At 42.6% G+C, this 20,579-nt stretch overlaps 1 long non-coding RNA gene across 2 annotated transcripts in view; it reads left to right on the top strand.

The window, feature by feature from the left end:
- The window catches only part of LOC147649866 (uncharacterized), a 33,910-nt gene extending 15,521 nt beyond the window's left edge, over nucleotides 1-18,389 (top strand). For both annotated transcript variants that reach the window (XR_015277861.1, XR_015277860.1), the window contains exon 3: nucleotides 13,914-18,389. This is a non-coding gene — a long non-coding RNA (uncharacterized LOC147649866). The remainder of the gene's footprint in view (nucleotides 1-13,913) is intronic.
- The last annotated feature ends 2,190 nt before the right edge of the window (nucleotides 18,390-20,579 follow it).

Here is a 20,579-nt window from a genome sequence, read left to right as displayed (position 1 = left end):
ACACTTTCTGATGGAAATAGAATAAGCACCGGAACACATTTCCTGTGGTGAGACCGCAGTGTCTCCACCGCTAAAGGTCTTTAAGTGCAGGTAGAGAAACATTTGTCTGTCTGGAGTGACCTAAGCAGGGCTGATCCTGCACTGGAGCAAAGGGCCTGGATGACCCCTGGGGTTCCTTCCAGCCATATTTTATGGAGGGTTTTGTGCTCAGGTTCCAGATGGGTTTCACCTGATTAACTGGAAGTGACCCTTTTTGCAACTTTGGTGTTCAGTTCCTTGAGAGTTTGTTCCATAATCACTTTCATATGCAAAGCAAGAAGTTCAAGGGCTTTTGTGATTTCTCATCCCTCTTGCATTCCAAGCATTTGCTTGCCTTAAACTCGATGTACTTTGTCCCATCCTTCCCCTTCCCGTTAATGCTTTTCACTTGCTCTATCTGGCACACACGGGTCCCTTTTATCAAAGGGCTTTCACACCTGAGGCCTCCAGTCACATACTTGGAGCAAAGTAACAGCTTAAAAGCAAATCCTTTTAAATCCTGAGGCCAAACACCGTAACAAACATATCTTCTCAAGGGATCAGTTTCCAAATGTGCTTTTGAACCCAAGTCCCAGCAGGCATTTGGCTTTAAGTGTGTGATAGGACTTTATTTATTTATTTATTTATTGCAGAGCCATTCCCCCGCCTTCATTGTTCCCATCTCAAGATGTGCTATTTAAACCTGGACCTCTGGTGAATTCTGCCATTGAAGTGCAGATGAGCAGAGCGCTGCTGGGTGGTGAAACATTGCAGGACAAAAAGACATATCAAAATAAAATCTCTATGAGAAAGAGTTGCTTCCAGGGAAAATGTGCCTCTGGTTTCAGGAGGGAGGGAGGGAGGGGAAATCATGGGTTTGAATCAACGTTTCTTTTAAAATCTGCTGTATGTGGGGCAAGATGCTCAGGCTGTGGCAGCTCGAAGGAGACCTTAGAAATGTGAGTGAAATATTGTGCAAGATGTGCCATAAACTACCTAAGGTTCTCTGCAGGTCTTCTGCAATGAGGTTACACCTGAGATATTTATAAATAGTAGTGCCTGGATTCTCAGTTTGCAAACTGGTACCTGCAAAATGTACAGCTTGCCTTAGGAGACAGCCCAGTTCATTGTACAGAATTATTCCCTGTACTTGCAGATTAACATTAGCACTCTGCAGGGCCTGCTCAGACACGCAGCTCTGCAGTTTGCAATTAGCTGATGACTTCTGTACTTTCAGTGGGTATTATTGCCTGGGATGTTCAGCCCTGTGTGAGTCAATGGGTTGTTTATATAATATCACAGTTGTTTCAGTCCATGCTGAGCACTGCCAAACTGTAAAAAAACCCCACATATGGGAGCACCGTTCCCTGAGGACAGGGCCAGGTACGAGATAAGGCTTGATTTTAATCTCTCTCTTGTCAGCTGGATCTGCTGACAGTTCATTTTCAGGTGACTACGTACTCCAACACCATCACTCACCTTCCCTTCCTGGCTCTCAATTAGGCTCAGTCACACGAGGTTGTTTTTCTAATCTGAGGAAAGATATCGAGTAATCATCATAATGTGAAGTCTTAAATAAAAAATAGCTCCAAAGCTTCTTCCTTTTAGATCTTTTTAATTCCTTGTAAATCAGAACCACTCCAGAACTTCAGTATCTGCTTACATGCTCTTCTTCTAGTAAATCTATCTTTCCATTCATACTCTTTTTCTCTCTCGCTTGTAAAGCAGGGTTTGTTTTTTCATGCTGTGGGACTTAAAGTACTAAGCAATCTCAGTTCTCCCCCTTTCCCTGAAAATTCCTTTATTCTCATTTTACTGAGAAGAGAAAGGGGGATTGTCAGTGGAGACAAAAGTTAGAAAACCCAGTTCTGTAGTTCTGTGTAAATCTACCCCTCTAAATACCACTTTTCCATTTGCCCTAAAAACCCTTTGACACTTTCCAGACCCCCGACACAATTTTGTTACTCTGTGTCCTGTTCCCCAGCTCGCAGGAGGTGTCAGGTGGAAATCTGGGGCTTATCTTCGGTACATTGGAACCCTTCAGATTCGTTTCTAATTCAGCTCTTATTCACACATGCAAATCTCCAGCCCCGTTTATCTGATGCTTTACATTCAGGCTAGTTAGTGTGTTGGAGAGAGAAGTTGAAGCTTTGATTTCAACTGATGCTTGATGTAATTGGCTCTCAGCAATTCAAGTTACCCAGCTTATAAAATGTTAATTTAGCTTCTCTTTGCAGACCAGTGCTTCTCAGTTTGTTCTTACCCAAGATACAATAGTTTGAAATATGTTATTTCAAGAAAGTAATTCACCTTTGCTGTAACAGGACACAAAAGGGCATTAATGCATCCAGACACAGAACTGAAGAAAAGCAGGCAATTCTAGAGATAAATATGAATTTTATTATTATGAGTTAAACGTACTGAGCCTTAGAAAGGTATTATGAACTTCCATTTAACAAAAAAAAGCAAACAAAAACAAATGCTTAAAGCTAAATGTGCCACAGATAATGTGATGAGTCAAGACCCTGTCTAAATTTTTGCTATGTTGAAGGTTACCTCAATGAAGCATGCAAATAATAGTTTTGTTTAAAAAAAGTGAAAAAGTGATTATTTATTCCAGATCTTTCGCACTAAAGAAGGGTGACTATAGTTCAATCCTTTCTTCTCAAGAATCAGAACCCAAAGGCAATCTAACGTAGCCTAAAGCAACAGATTCATAATTATATTAATAGCCATATGCTCCATTTCAGCTGAGCACCCCCCGGCAGTGCGGTAATCCTCCCTGATTCTGAAAGTTACATAGGAGTCTGCAGATATAAAAACTAATAGAAATTGAATCTGTAGCAGAATAGAAGAGATTGTAACTAAGTTGAAAGCACATCCTTTGGGCACAATCAGCAGAGGGGATATCTGTGGGATATTGAAATGTAAATTAGCTGTAGCACATGAAGCCCATTGTGCCGTTCATTTGTTCCATGGAGCTCAGATACATGTGTCAGCTTCCTCCTTTCCCTGCCCCTCCATCCCCTCGGTGCAGGCTGCGCTGGGGAAACGCTCCTGGCCGCAGGTCTGGGATTCACAAAGGGGATATTTCCCCCAAGAACACCTCTGGCCATGGGTGGGAGCCTTTGGCCTCCCCTGCACCGAAATTGAGATCAGATACAGTCCAGGTGGTGTCCACGTCTTGCCGTGTCCTGCCCTAACAACCAGAGCCATGGGCAATGTGCTCCTGCCCTGCCTCGTGTCAGGGATGTCACAAACACTGGGGATTTCCACTGCTTTGCTCTCTTCATTTTTATTCCTTTGCTCTTGTCAGGCAGCACGAGCGTGTCCCCAGAGGAGAGATCTTCCCAGTGCCTCTTTCAAGTCGAGCACTTCCATTATTCCTTTTCTGCAGATTAAGATTTTTTTTGAAGTTGCAACTAAGAAGGGTAAATTTTGAGACAAGTGAAATGCCCAGCTCACTGAACTCTCCGGAAGAATAAAGCCTTCTATCTGCTACTGGCTATCTTTCTCTGGAAAACCTTAATCCTCAAAACGGCCGGGGAAATGGGAGTAAATAAAATCACTCTGCAAATTGTACAATCAGCTGAAAAGGGGTTACACACCCAAAGCTTTGCATTTCCAAAACTGCCAGAAACCCCTTTGGATTCTTGTAGCTGAAGAGCCTCTGCAAATGTGCATATTCTTTTCAGGTCTTTAAACATTCCTGATATAATCAAACTTGCATTTGCAGGTCAATCCTGCACAATACAGACATTTCTCTGCTCATTCCAGTGGCCATTTGTGAATTTGAGATGTTCCACAAGCTTATACATTGCCAGTACAAATACTGAATTAGCAGCAATTATTTGCCGTTTATCTGCAGAAGTGATGGAATTGATGTTCCGTGAGCACTGAACATTCTTTGTACCCAGGAGTTTTGTCGTAATTTTCTCTATATTCCCAGTCTTCCATCTGTATATATGAAAGCTGCAAAATTAAGTGTTTCTTTTCAGAAATTTGTATGGAGACTGTATTTCCTTGTATTCAGTGTTTCAACAGAGAAATAGGATTTTAAAAAGGCCTGCGATGTTTTTGAGAAGACAGAGGAACGTATTTTAGAAGTGTTTACTTTTAGTTTCCAGTGATCACCTGTAAACGAGTGATTTTCACTCGCTGTTGCCTTGCTGGGAATGAAGGAAGCCGGGCTGGTGCAAACATCTTTTTCTCGTGCTGTGGCCTCGGAGGGGCACTGTGAGCATCCCCACAATTCCCTGAAGCATTTCTCCCGTCCTGGCTCCTGGCACACGGATGATTTTTGCAAGGTTGATTTAAAAACAAGTACTAAAAGATGTATATAAAATTTTTCCTTTCCTTGCATTTCTTGCTATCTATAGGAGCTAAACATTCCTTGGAGAATTCCATCCAAGAGCACTCAGCACCCCGAAGCCGCAGCACTGAGGGATATAAATGCCAAGCAGAGCCCAGGAAGTGAAAATGTACAGCATAAATTAAAAAGTGAAAGCTCCATCTCCTATCCGTGAATTTGCAAATACTCTTCTCTCCTGTGGGGTGTCAGGGACACGATTTCAGATAAAGCTGATGTAAATTAGATTTTTAATAATCCAGCCAAGCCTGTCTTTAATCCATATTTTGTGTTGATAGACCAGCTCACAGATTAGGAGCACTTGTCTTTTTAGAAACTAATAGCACGATCTTTTAAAAAGGTACGTTCTTATCATGTTCAGCTGGTTCTCTCACGGCTGTATCAGCCCTTCTGCCCTAAAGTGTGGAGTTTAATGTAATTGTATTTATAATGATGCTCCCTGCCCTCATCCCGTGTTCCTTTTCCTGCTGTCCTTTCTTTGATGGAGCTCATTTTGTTGTCTACAGCCTCTATGCCAAATGTTCCTCCAGTGATGATTATTTTAGATCAAAGGTTATTTTCCACTGGCTTTGTTAAAAAAATAAATGATAGCAGGGGAGTACTTTTTTTGTTGGTTCCACCACAAAAGTATCTGCAAATCAACTGGAGGAGGGGGTTCTACAAATCATAACACTTTATTTTTGTTCAATTGCACTTACCAGTGAGTCTAAAGACAAAGGAGGGAGACAAATTGAAGAGAAAGGTTTATCGGTGATTTTTAGTTGAAGTTGGTTTTTTACTCTTTAATGAAGATGTGGTATGGCAAAATTAATGGAAATGTTGGCAGGCATTCTTAAGAACACAGGAACTTGGTATGGTTTGGCTTTTTTTAGACAGATTTTTAAAGTTTCTTTAACTTTCACCTCTTTCTTTGCTGACATTTTCTCTGTTCCACACTGACTTACTTTTTTTCTTTTAAATTGTCTGGTTGATTATCATAATTAGGTTAAACCTGTTTTAGCAGCTTTGTTGTCAGAAGTGATGAAAGGACCAGGGCCCATAGTATTTTCTAGTCAGCAGATCCAATCACAGATATTTGCTCCCTGCAAAGCCTGTGTTCAGTGCTGGCTCCTGGGGATTACAGCTCGGGCAGAATCAGGAACAAATCAGCAAGAACTTGTCTGTGAGAAAGCCATGATACACCACTGCCTGTTTACAAGTATCCATTTATGTTATCTCTGTTTTGCTGCTCTGTATTTTAATGTTTGTTTGCACGTTGATGGTACAAACAGCCCCAGCAGCTCACTGCTCTGTCCTGCCTGTCAAGCAGGCTGCCCCACGGTTTGGGAGCAGCCAGAGCCAGGGCCCCTAACCCTGCAGGGAAAGGAGTCAGGGAATGCAGGGACATGGATCCTGGGCTGCTGTTAGCGCAGAAAGGAGGGCCAGAAATTCAGAGCACGGGCAGAGCTGCAGCTATTGTGGTTGGGGCATGTGAAACCATTTTTAATAAGAATATCCTCCCACATCCATTCAGCATCTGTGCTTCACTAAGTCCTAATGATGTGTAATAACAGTTTCAGCCACACACAAACAAGTGTTCTCTCCTTATAAAACACAAGCTCCATCTTCCCTGCATTTAGGAATTATATCCTATTATATCAAACAGGGAACAATCTCCCTGCTTATCTGCAGTAAGAACATTTCCCTTTTAAAGTATAAATCTTTCAGAACCCTAGGAACAATTGAAACCAGGAAATCAGTCCAGACTTAGGCGTAGAATGAATCAGAACCTGCATTAGGGTTCTGATTTGCAAAGCTGAATGGCAGTCACTGAGCTGTGTCTAGTTAGCACTGATAAGACTGGGGCTCAGGAATGCTCCTGGATTAATGCAGCCTCCCTGGCACAGCTCAGTGATTACTGCCAATGCACAGTGCCGATATCAATCCCAGCAGCTCCTCGCTGGGGATCAGCACACACTGCTGATTAGACACCTTGCAGTAGGTGGTTTTCTAAAGTACAGTTGCAGAATCTAATTTGAGACAAGGTCAACCAAAAGAGAAATCAAATGGTATTTTTGAGGAAAAAAAACCCCAGACTGCAATAATATGTGAAAGATGGAGAAGAAACTACAGAACCACAGAGCACAGCAAGCCTGCAGGAAAGGAAGATCACTTACCTCTAGCTGCTGAATGGCATTAAGGTGTCACAATGCCTGTGGCAAGCCACACAGAGCCAGGGGAAGGAGCAAGAAGCTTTGCCACCTTTTGATTTCTCCATTTGTTATATATCATCCATTTATGTTGGTCCTGGCTTGCTTTGATTGGAATCAGAGGCTGCCTTGTGAATGGTGTAGATACATGTTTGGCTTTTCTGCACTCTTACAGCAGTATCTACATTCCTCAAGAAATCCTCTAATTCAGAGAAATCTGACAGTGACATCTAGACTTAGTAGAAAATACTTCACATCCTTTGAGGGCTTTTTACCTTCAGTATCTAAAATAAATCTAATTTTAAACACCTACATTTCTTTTCAGCCACAGTTTCTTTGTACAAAACCTCTGTATGTGGAAAGCAAGGGTTAGGCTGATTTCCCCCCCTTCACACCTGTTTGATTTACTGAGCATCCCTCGGTGCTCTGCAGAGCCAAAGCAGGGGTTACATTATTGCTGCTCCATTGTGGAAGGACAAGAGACACACACACACACAGAGAAATACCTGTGAAGAGAATCGGGCCAACTCAATTCCTGACCCCAACTTTACTACGTTCTCGATTTTTTACTTTTCTTTGAGTACAGCATCCTTCTTGTGTTCCTCATCCTCTCTAATTTGGCATTCCACAAGGATTTATGCAGTTTACATAGTTCTTACTTTTAAATTTCCTAGAACAACACAGAAGCAGAAAATCAGCTAGGAGAGTAACACCGCTTGATGGGCTGCATTTTACGCCCACTTTTTGTTGGAGTATAGAATAAGTGAAAAGTGAAAATACCCTGAGAAATTCCCAGTTATAAAAATACTAAAATTCCCAAGCAATAACTTGAGCTATTCTTGCTCCCTTTCCCCCACTCCTCCCCCTCCAGGAGGAGCAGTCTTCCAGCTGCCCGATATTGTGTAAAAAGCCAGGGTCACGTTGATGTCACATCTTTGCTGTGTTCCTCAGCTTCTTTGCACGCTCCTCGAGGTTGCTAGGGTTTGGCATCTGGATGTTCCCGATGTGCTAATTACAGAGGAATTCGAGCATCTCCGGCGCTCGGCTTTCTGACCGACTTCATTGTTGTAGCTATGATCTGTAACCATTGGAAGATTTACCTCCCAAAAATCCATAGAAAGCCCATCTCTTTCTCACTCTGTATGGAATAATCTGAAATACGGCCTTCCAAAGGAAACTTCCAACGGACAGTGGAAACCACCCCAGCAGAAAACGGTGAAACCCTGGAAGCTGGGCTTTTACAGGAAATTCTCTGCTGGGTCTGACAGGCTGTACAGATCTAATGGGTGGGATCCAGACTGAGTCCTGTGGCCACCTCCCAGCGTTTTAGAATGGAGTAAGAGCCTTTTACTGGCTTTGCTTCCGTTCTCTCTGGGTGTTTGAAAACTCCATGGATGGATTTATGGATTATGCTGGAAACTACATTTGCTTAACTGAGATTTTAATCAAATGAGCTGCCTGCAAGTGCAGCTGATGGGATCGCTGTCCTCGCTTTCCTTGGGCTCTCCATCCTCTCCTGTGGAATGAGCTGTGTGGAGAATCCCTCCAGCTCTCCCACGCTGAGCTCAGCCCTGCACGCAGCTCCTGGCTGCTCAGAGCTGCTCTGATGTCTCCAGGGAATGACAGTGCAGACCTGGAGCTGCCTGTCCTTCCTGCCAGGATCCAGTCAGCCTCACTGAGAGCAAGGCTCAGTGGCTCTTACCCAGCTGAAAACACAAACTCTTTATTTCTAACTTCAGCACAGTGGCCAGCACAAATCCTTCCCCAGTTCACCCCTCCTGTGGGGTTTTCAGGCGTGCTTATGTGTGCTATGATCACTCTAAAAAGCACGTTTGCTTAATTTAATGATAACTTGCTTTCTGCTTAACAGCCCATTTTCACATTTTTTACTTGTTTTAAAGGAAGGATTGCATACAGCCCAGGAGGTTTTGGTAAAAGTGAGGATTTTATTAATATGCTTCAGCTCTGTAAATCCTTCTACAAGTGGCATCTCTTGGTTTCAGAGCTGCTCAGTGCATGGCAGGTGCACAAATTAAAACATTTCCTTCGCTTGTTTATTCAACATACGAGAGACTGCAGGTTTTTCAGTAAAGGTTTTTAAGAAAACTTCCACAAGCCAGGTTCCAATCTTTGCAAATCCCCAGTGAAATTCACAGTTCTCTCCTCTCCACCATCTCTGAGCAGCAGCTCCGGGATCAGACTCTGCCAGCAGGGAGCCTTGCTGTCCCCCAGACACCATTAGCAGCAGACTCTTCATGAAGGTACATGTCAGGAGATTAAATTTTCTTGGCAAGCAAGGTAGCCCAGGGTTTAAAACATCAGAACATCTGCATGCTGGTGTCCTTCAAGTTTTAGCATGCTATCTTCAGGATTATGCCCCAGATTAAAGAGTTTTATTTTACCATCAAAGTTCTATAACAAGAGTCTCTTGGAACAGGAAACATGATCTGTTCTGCTCACTGCTCTAGGGCCTTTCTTCATCTTTTCAGGAGTCTGAAAACTCATGTTCTTTGACATTCACTTTGCACTGACACTTGATATCCAATAAATCAAAATAAAAATATAAATTTGGTCTCTGGAAATAAAGATTAGTTTAATGTTTACTATCCTGATGCAAATTAGATTTCTCTTCCTGTCTACAGGGGGTCAGTGTAGAGGTGGTTCAAAGGTTCGTGTTGACATCTGACTAACTGAAACAATATTTTGGCAAACAAGAGACTGTTTATTTAATGCCTCTCAGTTCATTCATATAGCAAACCTTCCATGTATTGCTAGTTTAATTTGCCTTCTGTTTCACATGTGAAATGGCAAGATTTATATTTTTATGACAAAGCTTTTCCCTCTAGTGAGAAAAATACGATGTATGTTGATGTAACTGATAGGCCTTTCTTTAGTTAATGACTCCATAACTTAAATTTTCAGTGTAGCCAGAAGCAATAATTTAAGACTGATATGTTAGATATATTTAATTTTTTTAAATAAGCTTAAGGATCTTGATTGTGATCTGAAAAAGTGTCAAAAATTTCCACAAGCAAGCTGTGGAAAGCCTGGCAAACTGCTGAAGTTCTTCTCTGTACCTTCACATGCCATAATCCACATTCCCTGCATTCAGCCTGTCCACGTGCAGCCCCATTGCCCAGGAGGGAATCACAGGCACCGAGCTGCTGGGAGGACAATCCAGTGCCTGGAGTATCAGAACCACTCAGAACAACAAGGAAATTTTTTAATTTTAATTTTTTAACGTTTTACTTAGCTGGCAGACTCCTCTGAGATGAAACTTACTGTATATTCTGGCAGTGCTTATTTTACATGGAGTAATCCAAGTACTCCACAAGGAGAAATCCAACTACTGTGCAAATAATAATACAACAGGTCCCCAGCATGGACCACTGTGCTATTGTGAGACAGCTTGTCTTTTAGAAAGACAACTTTCATACATTTGCACTACAATTAAAATTATGAAAATCACCATAACAGCAGAATTCCTCGAGGGTAAACAAGTAAAACAGGATTTGTTTTGTTAATAAGGAGCGAAAAAAAACCCAAGTAACTTCAATCCAAAAGCAAAACCAGACACACAAAAAAAGAAACTCCCAAAAAACCCCACCTCAAAAAAAAAGTAAAGAAAGAAAAAAAACATTGTGTGGTAAAGACTTCAGCAGCTTGCTGTGCCATGGAAGTGTGCTTGGAAAGACGTTTGTTGAAAAGCAGGCAGAGAAACACGCCGTCTGTGATACACACAGATATGCGAGTTTGTGCAGGGCATTTTGACATATTCCTGTTTCTGTGCTGGCACCAAAAAGACCATTTACTGATCTTGATCTCAGACTATTTTAGAAAATGTGCAATTAAAAAGGGTGTGTGCTGGGGGAGGAGGCAGGATTGCTGGAGAGGAACCACTCCTGCTCAGGCTGCTAACCTACTTTTGAAAGGTGGAGAGATTTACTGCTGTACCACGGCCATCAGCTCCTCAATAAAAAGGAAGAAAGGACTAAAAAGCTTCAAAAAAGATCACTTTTTGGAGTTCCTTCCCTGATCCATGGGCTGAGGAGGATGCTTTCAGGCTGGGTGTGCAGGAGCGGTGCCGCAGTTCCAGCAGCACCAGTGCAACGCCAGGGCTGGCAACGTTTCCTTTGGGCCACACACCCCAAATGTCTGTTTTGCTGTGCCCCTGCACAGGGCACAGGCTCACTGTGCCAGTGTCACTGTCCTTTCCTGACAGGCTGCTCCAGGGCAGAGCAGGACGGTTCTGTGTGAGGAGCTGCCGTGGGTTCTGCTCAGCAGGGACCTCTGGGCATCACCTGAGGGCATCTCCCAGCTCCTGACCTGCTGAGGAGAGGGAACATTAACAGGAGCTTGGGGAAACCGAAAAGTAAATACAGGAACTTCTGCTAACTGCACGAATCTATTGCAAATATCCACCTGAAAACAGTCCCTGTCACTCCATATTTCATTCATCAAGTACAAGTTCTGTTGATAACATTCTATACACAGCAATCGAATTTATGGACAGATTCCAGTGCAGAGCAGCTACTGTCATTTTCTACTACAGACTTTCACTACCTCTTAATTTCTTACATTTTCCTTTGACTGCAATTCAAGGACTACAAACTACAATAAATATGTAAAAAATTCTGTTGTGTGTGCAGAAAAACAAAAACACAGAGTCAGAGAGACACTAATTTTTATATATTGTGTGTGTGTGTGTGTGTGTTTGGATAAATGTTCTTAAAGTGCTCTAAAATGCAGCTTCCCAGGCACTGTTTTCTGTAAATCCTCTGTTGTGGGTGGGCAATTTCAGGGGTCAAACCTTTCCCTTTCCTGCTCTCCCCTAAGTGGAACTTCCTTTGCTCTGGGCAGTGCAGCAGCTCTGCTCTGCTCCACTTGTCGTGTCCCATTTGCTGCCACCCAAAGCAAAAGCAGAGGCTTTGGCACAACTCTGAGACAGCTTTTTTTTCCAAAACCAACCTTCCAAGGACATAACTCCACTCAGTGCCATTCCCAGGAACCAGGCTGCGTTTCTAAGCCCATTTGCTTTATGTGCTGCTTCCTGCTCTTTTCACATTCTCCTCTCTTTTGTCTTTTAAGCCTGAACTGTGGAGATTCTCAGGGCCAGATTAGAACTTTCCTTCCAGGTGAGATCAAAAAGGGTCTCTTTGAGACCTGGTTGTCTCTTTTTCAGTTTAAAAAAAAAAAAAATCAAACTTTCCAAGATCTGTTGGAGCCAGCACAGATGTACATGCATAGTAGTATGGTAGAGGATTTAAGGCACATTTCTGAAGCTGTTCCCAACCCCTTTCACTGCCCTTGATGTTTTATTTGAAAGGATCTAAATGCCAAATCTTAGTTTGTGGATCATGACAGAAGAATCAGACAGGGAGGCTCTTGAATTCCTTATTTCCAGCTGCTGTGTTGCTGTTGAGATACTGAAGTGTATCAGCAATCTGAGATCTGATTCATTATATAAGCACTGCAATGTAACTTCTAGAAAGTGTTCACTGATTATGGAAATTCCACTGTTAAATCCAGAGTATAGCTCAGGATCTCATAGTGCTATCCAGGGAAAAATACTGATTTATAGCTGCTTTCCTGAAAGTGTTATCCTATCCTATCCTATCCTATCCTATCCTATCCTATCCTATCCTATCCTATCCTATCCTATCCTATCCTACCCTCTTCCCATCACTTTATATTTCAAAATGTGAAGATTTTCAGTGTCAGGGTCAGCTCTTTTAGGAGTAGGTAAAGGATGTAGGATCTGCTTATGATCAGAACCTCCACACAAAATTTCTCCTGTTTATTATTTCTCACCTTTTCCCACTGCCATTTTCCTTTCTTCCCCCTTTCCTGTTCTCTCAGGATTTGTATGATTTATTTTGGATCCACAGAGCCACCAGCTCTGTCCCAGTGTCACACACATGTCACACACCAGAGGGACTGAATTAGTGGGGTTTGGTCTGAACAGGAGGAGCCAGAACCCTGCAGCTGGTGCTGAACCAGGCTGTGGCACTAAAGCACATTATGACAATTATGCCAGTGGTTAAAAGGAAGGGAAAATACGGGCACAGCATATGGAGATGAGTGCAGAGTCTGCAGATTGGTTTTGTACAGGCAGGAGGATCAGGGATGACAAAACTCGGACCTTACTGTCAGTGTAAGAACTTAGCAGGAGAGAAGGCATGGAGCCTGAGCTGAGATTAAGGGAACCTTCAGGAGAGAGACTGCAGAAGCAAAGAAAAAATGAAGTAAGAGATGGAATTTTGCCCTCACCTACACAGAGCCTTGAACAAGTATTTGATTTTAGTGCAGGGGAAAATGCAATTGAATGAAAGGACTGGAGAAGGTGGGCAAAGACACAGTGAGAACAGCAGGAGCTTAAGAAAGCAGCTCAGTCTGCAGGTGGTTTGAGCTGAGGAGGGCAGAGGAGGTGGCTGCAGCACTGTATTTATTCCTTCCCTGTCATTACAGGTCATGTGTGTGCATGTGATGGCATTTCTCTCACAGCTTTTTCAAACCATCATCCTTGGCTGGTAGCATTTGTGCAACTTCCACATAAGATCAATAACAAAACCAAGTTCTTGCTGGACTTGATAAAATCTCAGGGATGTCTCCTTTGGAAGGGTCGAAACTCTGCTCAGAAAAGACAGGATAGGAGTTTGCTTTAGCGATTTTCCTTGTTCTGTTGTTACTCTGTAGGAGTGCAGCAGCATGAAGGCTGTCAGTTTGGTGATTGTAGTTCTGGAGATGGAAAGAGCTCTTCCTCCTATGTATGTTGATCGTCTGATAAATTTGTAATTTTTATCAGCATTTGCTTGGTTGTGCCCTTCCAGGGGGGCAAAGCATAGACAGGGCCAGGAAAACAGGGAAATTCTAAGAAAATTCTTCTGATTCTGGAGAAAATTGTTACAGCAGCTGAAAGTCCCACAGAGTGGTGGTGACTGTGGGGTGCACTGAGTTAGTGAGAGTATTCTCCAAACCCCTCCTTGCTGTGCTGGAGGCTTGTGGAGGGTACCAGGCTCTGGCCCTGTGACAGACACGGTGCAGCAAGCCTGGGATGCACTCTGGATACTCCAGAGTTTCTCCACTGTGTTACCAAAATGTTTATGACAAAAATGCAAATGACAGCTGCAAGGCTTGCAAATGTACACGATGCTTTGAAGGGAAATGTACTGTGTGAATTCCTTGCTCCAGTTTATGTTCCCTCCTTTCCCCCTCAGGTACAGACTCCTGCAATTCTTCATTTGAGCCTTTAGCACATTGTACCTCAGACTGCATTAGAAAGTTACTTCAAAGTTTTCTTTTGTGAACTGAACTAGATTTGTTTGTTTGTTCTGCAGCCAAATGCAAAACCTTCTCCAGCTGAGGTAAGTTGAACTGAGGCTCATCCTTCTGGAGCTGGGACTCTGACATTGTGCCCTGCTGTACACGGGGATAAGAGGTGAGTCACAGTAGATGTTGTTATACACGGGGTTTGCTTGGCACCTGACAAAACCTGGGCATTACTGTACCAATATCGAGTTCATCAGTGCAGCCTGCCAGTCTCCAATGGCCCAGGATTATGCTGGCCATGGTGGGAGCATCCTCAGCTGCAGTGTGTGCCCCAGAGCTTCCCTGCAGCCTGCCCGTGGTGCCCACCTAAATGCACTCCTGGTAATAAACACCACTGCAGTCCTGGGAAAGAACACAGAAAAATCACTTTCACTTGTCTTCTGGATGAAGCTGATGGGATAGAGCTGAATTTTGCTCAGCTTCTGAATTTCTTGGAATTCTTAGGTGAATGAACGTAGTGAGAGTTACCCAATGTGTATCTGAGAACAAAACATGGATTCATGATGTTTTAGACATACCTCTAGACTTTCTCCCCAGTATTAGTTTGTGGGATTGCTTTTCCCAGCTTTTCCAGCACATCAGGTCTCCACAGGGCTGGTTATCAGTGAGAGGATTCAGAGCAGTCATTGCTGGGGAGCCTGAGGTTTCTGAGGGGTGCTCACAGTGGTTAGAAAGAAACAACTGTTATTAGCTGAGTGAACAGAACCATTCAGGCACAGAAAGACATCTCAGCACAGGTTCCCTGAGCCTGGGCTGCAGCCCTGGGACTTGTCACATTGTCACCTCAGCTTCTGTAGCCAGGAGCAAACACAGGAATTGTGCAGCCACTTCTGCCCTTCCCCTCTGCTCTCTTGGGCCACGAGAGCAGGCACTCAGCTACAGCTGACTGGAAAGTGGCACTTGGCACAAGGCCAGCCTGAAATGGATTGTTCTTGCTGTCCTGCAAAGGATAAAAAGTGTTATGGCAGCATCTCTTCTTAATAAAATGAACATTTATATTTATGCAAAACGTTGGATGTTACAGTCAGAATAAAAGAAATCTGTATGAGGCTGTGAGCAAAGGAAAGGACTTATCAAAAGAAGCTCAGTATGAAAGGAGCTGTAATTTCAGTTGCCATTGATACTCATTGCTAAACTGGTGATAAACTCATCCGTTAAGGAAATAAATGCCAATGTACTTTTGTAATTTAAATGAGAACTTGTAATATGGAAAATATGCTTCCTGTTCAGATCCTTGAAGGTTTGCTTTGAAATGGGAGTCCCCTGTGATGTCTGTTTCATTTTCTTTTATTGTTAAAGTGTTGTGTCACTGATGACATTTCTGCTGAATGCTGCCCAATTATAACATTGAACATCTGCACAGGGACATTATCTCCTCCCGGGGGGATTGTGGGAAACAAGAACACTGGTAAACACAAGAGAAACTGAAATTGTTTGTAGGAAATTCAGTCACTTTGCTGGCTGCCAAAGGTTGAGCTTTACTAGCAAAACATTTTTGTCTTTTATAGTTAGATCAAACACTAAGGGAAAGAAAGCTTTTATAATAAATACAAGGAAAGAGTTGTGGCTTGCACTGTACTTTTAGAAATAATTTTCATGGGTGAGTGGGTGTTGGGGGGGCAATTTGCTTTGATTCAAGGTATGTGTTTGTAATATCCTTCCTACATAATTTAGGGCAACTTTTAATTTATTCTTTCTGTGAAGTAAATGAAATCTACTAAAATGCCCGGGATCACATACAATAGTGTATAGATGCAAATGTCATATATTCAGTCTAAAGTTAAACCATATTATCTTGGTGCCAAGGTTCTGGATTTTTAACAATTCAGTTGATGTTTTAATTCCAATTATGGTTTTTGTGGTCAGACAATGAAATGATTATGCACAAAATTCCCATCCAAGTCTGTGGGAATCTCATGTCTGCAAGTTTTGCAGGCTTGGGGGCACAACCACAGGCAGGCTATTTCCAGCAGAGCTTTCACCAGAACCCCTGAACCCAGACCTTTGCACGGGCGGAAAGGAGGAAACAGGTGGAGCCTCAGTCTCCCCTGCTCAGTGTCCGTGGGGAAAAGGCAGCAGGGAACACGAGCTGGGATTCATTCCTGCTTGGTCATTAAGGTTGCCTTGATGAACTCAAATCATACTTAGCTACAGTAAAAACCAAGAATTAATGTGTCTGTTAATGTTTTTATTTTATCTTTATATGCTGGATTAAACAATAGCTTGTTCTGATCCTGGCAGTATTATAAATTTTGAATTATTCTGTTTAATTTCTTTCAATGATCACTGAAATGACCTGCAACAATCATCCAAAATGTTTAATTTAAAGTGTTATCGTGGTGTTTAGGACTGTCGGTGTGGAATGTTGTTCCTTAATTCTTCCCTGTTAACTTTTATGAGGGATATAGCCATTGAAACGGGCGGGGGAGGCATTCTGTCACACAGGAAGTATTCTGCATTTTCTTGATGGATAAATATCAAATGTCTCCTTTGTTTTGATTTATCTCAACAATATATCTGTCTGCAGTTCCCCCTCCTTCCCCAGCCCAAAATGAATAGCCCTGCTGTTGAAATGGGAGAAAGTATGTTTCTACGTCTTGAAAACAGAACTAAAAATACCTGCTTGACCTGTGGGCTTTCAGGCAGCTCGCAGTGCTGGTTAACACCAGCCCCCTGTGGAGATCAAAGCCTGGCCCCATCCTGCTCCCAACACCGCTCTCAGTACCTTGTTGTTAGGCAAAAAGGGAGAGACTGCTCCCCTCTGCTGTGGAAAAGCAATGTTTATTTGATCTTGGCCCTCTTCTGAATAATTTCGCTAAATCTAATTGCTCTTGATGTTTTACCCAGCACATCATGGGCTTTTTCAGAAGTAGCTCTTTATGCAATGGGTGAAGCTTCAGAATACAGTAAGGACCACTTCAAATATCTCTCATCAAGGCAAAGAACTCTAGATAGATTACTGCAGATCAATCTGTATAAACCCTGCATAAACACTGAGGCTCTTTCAAGTTAAAATGTACTTTACAAAACCCTTATGTTGTGAAAGGTGAAATACTCTGCAATTATTAAGAGAGTTATCATGTGAAAAGACCTAGAGAGGGCTGTATAATTCACTGCTTCCTGTCAATTTATGATGATACAAAACATATTATTAAATTCTTTCCAGGGTATTTATTACCATGCATTAAGATTTTATGTTACCACAGTGTGAACTTCCTGCGTGTCCAGCACCAGCCCTGGTTCTAACAGGAATGGTGCTGCTCCTGCCACGTGTTGCTTGAGTGAAATCAGGAAACATGACATTTACTGGCAGTCCTGAAGGGCTCTGCAGTGGGCTGGGACCTCTGGCTGCTGCTCACATTCTGCTGCCATGCAAGTGACTTAAAAACTTTGCTGCACATCCCTAAGAGGTTTCCAGGGAACCCACGAGTGGGAATGACAGCTGGCAGGTGTTTTTCAAGTAGAAATCCCTGAAAACTGGAAGTGTGCTTCACTGATGAGTTCACGGTGTATGATGCCACAGCAGGTGACGAGCAGGGGTGATGGGGAATTCCTTTCCTGTGGGCCTGGAGCATTTGGGAAATATAGGTCCTCTTCCAAAGTCCACTGCAGGTTTGATGGGTGATATAACCCCTGTTTTTATTGTCATACAGTTATTGAAAATCTCTCCCTCCTGACCTTTAAATCATGCTGGTATGCAGCATGATGCACCAGTGAATCCTTGTCTGGGTGCAGGGGGTGCTCTAGGCAGATTCAGAACATGCAGGTGACAGATTGGCTCCCCTGGGCACGAGGACAGCAGCTGCTCCACCACCATTTGTTCCCTCCTTTCCATTTCTTTTGCTGCAACCGAAGGAGCTGCTAGGCGAGGTGGATCTGGAGGAGCTGATTTGGGGAAGAGAGTGAGCAGGAGAGATCTCTGCAGCAGCAGCAACTGTTGCCAGCCCCGACTTTTAGCTGTAGGAGTAAAACCTCCAGTAAGAGCATCCCACATCCTTGTACACTGATTTGTTTCTGTGCACTTCCAGAAGAGCCTCTCCACTGGTGCAGGACCCTGGACCAGGTTTTTCCTCTCCACTGCCCAGGGCACAGGCTCTGTCTGCTCTTGGCCTCTCTACAGGACTGAGTTTTGTTCTGTGCTGATGAGGAGATCCCTCCTTTACACACTTCTGACTTTCACCTTCCCACTTTATTTGATGGGAGATTTATAAAGACAGAGCTCCTCTAGTCATCATCCCTGGCATTTATTTCAACATTAGATAGAATTTGTGATTAAAATCATGACTCTGACACATTAAACCAAAGTTCAGTGTGAAAAAAGCAGCTTTATCTCATAAGTGTTATGATGAGCTCCTTTATTTCTTGGTTTTTCAAAGCTCCTCCCCCAGAAATAAACTTTTTAGTTTAAAGACTTAAAATTCAAAACATTTATTAATAATGTAAAGGACTGCCTGCCACTCAAAAGCTATAAAGAAAGTCTAAAATCAAAGTGAAATAGTTTCTTCATCAAAGCAAAAAAAAAATTCTAACTACAGCTTTGGTACAAGCTTTGGTGGTGCTTTGCTGTGTTTTTCAGCCCACTTAACAAACCCAGACCAGAGCCAGTCCTCAACACACAAATCTGCAGTCTGTCTCAGCTGGCCACTGTTAACCTGCATGGTACAAAGCACTGCATTTTACATTTTCTGGATTGTGTTTCTAGTTACATTATTGATTTGAATGTGAGCTTCAAGAAATCAATTATGCCAAGCTCTTTTAAAAGTCCTCAAATTCTGCTGCTTCGAAGCATGAGTTACCTGGGGAGAAAAACCTTCACTTTCTGCAAACCTGCAGCTTCTGTGGGGCTCCTAAAGACCGACCACCTTGCTGGGTTTGGAACTGGTGCCTTTGAGAAACAGCCCATTTGATCCATATGCAAAATAAATCAGTATTTACCGAGTGGTTTGAGCACCTTTGATGGGCACAGGAGAACTGAGCCCCAGCACGGGCTGAGAGCTCCTGAGAGGATCCCACTGCAAGGAAACAACGTCAAGGCAACCTCAGAGAAAAAGGTGCTGACAAAATGTTTCCCCTTGGTGGAAAGGAGCAGCAAGTTTGCTTTGGAAAGGGGATTTTCACCTTCTCCTGAGGGCAGAGATTTGCTCACCTTACACTTTGTAGCACTGAAAACATTTGTTCAGTTACCGTGTTTTCATTTGGTTTGTTGTTTCTACAGAGGTTGCTTTTACATAAAATCCAGTATAATTATTGACACAATTTGTTCTGCACTATAGATTATATCCATCTGCCTGGGGTGTACAGTAGAAAATTGGGTTTTTCATGTTGCCTTAGGTCCCTGTCCCAGGAACTTATTGGGAAGATTTTTGGGATTAATCAGAACAGCAACAAGAGAAACAAACAAAAAATCCCCAAATTAATCAAACACCCAAACCCTGCAAACACATGGCATTTTACAACACTGCATGTATAGCCAGAATTTGAGATTTAGGTTTTTTCCAGAATATCCTTATTATAGAAGTTTAGGCCACATAATTACTCTGCTGAATAAACTGGGTAGTGGAGAGGAATCTCCTGGCAGCATTTCAGTCACAGTCACTTCTCTCTGAACTCATGGAAATGTAGAACCGAGGCTGTTGTGCTTATAACCACATTCAAGAAAGTACTAAAGATTTTGAAGTGGTTTTTTGATATTTATTTATTTATTCTTGTGCATTATGTCAGACATATCACCAGGAGCTTTTTGTGCAATAACTAAATTAAAATGCTGGGACACTTTTCACATAATTCTGTTGTGAATGGTGACATAAAATACCTTTCAGAATGTCTGAAAACATCTATCCTTTAGGTCCAGCAACAGTTAAAACTCCTAGCTGGCACTTTGTGAAGACATTTTTTAATTTGTGACTCTCTTTGTGACCTGCAAGAAGAGTGGAAATCATCAGAATGGATTTCCAGCACCAGGCTTCCTGTTTACATTGTTCAGGGGTAGTTAGGGCTTGTTAACATGGACTTGCTGTTCATGGCTAATGATACAATTGAGTCGTCTCTGTGCAGTTCTCAGCCATTGAAAACTGTCGTAAAATAACCCAAATAATGGGATGATCAAAGCAATGCAGCCGCTCTGCATCAGAGTGTGACTGCAGCATTTGCAACCATTACTATGGAGTACTGTAAATATATTCAGAGTAGTACAAAAGAGATATTCAGGTTACAAAAGTACAGTTCAGACCGGGATAGAATCACAAAATAAATATTCAGCTGTGCTTGAGGTCCTTGAATATTCCCCTAAACACCTTTGGGTGGCTGCTGTGATGTGCCTGATTCCCCCTGAACAGGTACCCAGCACTCCTTTGAGAATGAGGATTCATTAAAGCATCCCAAATCAAGCACACAAAAAGGGAGAGACAAAGAATGATCAGAAGCCTTTGCTGGAGTTTGTTGTTTTGGGTTTTTTTTCTCCTTCCAGTTGGCTGCTTAAAACAGGTGATTTTGGATTTCTTTGTGAGAGCTACGATGCAAATGCTTTGCTGGGTCTGGATGATTTCAGAGCATGTTTTATTTTCCACAAAAAGCTTTTGGTTGTCATTGCACAGGGTGTTGCATAAGTCAATGATAAATCAAACTAAGATATTTTAAAAACCAAGCATTAGGAGGTTTTATAGTTTAAAAGAAAT

Source organism: Cyanistes caeruleus, chromosome 18, assembly GCF_971803275.1.
Source record: "Cyanistes caeruleus chromosome 18, bCyaCae1.hap1.1, whole genome shotgun sequence".
NCBI classification, from domain to species: domain Eukaryota; kingdom Metazoa; phylum Chordata; class Aves; order Passeriformes; family Paridae; genus Cyanistes; species Cyanistes caeruleus.
This window is presented reverse-complemented; position numbering and strand designations above follow the sequence as displayed.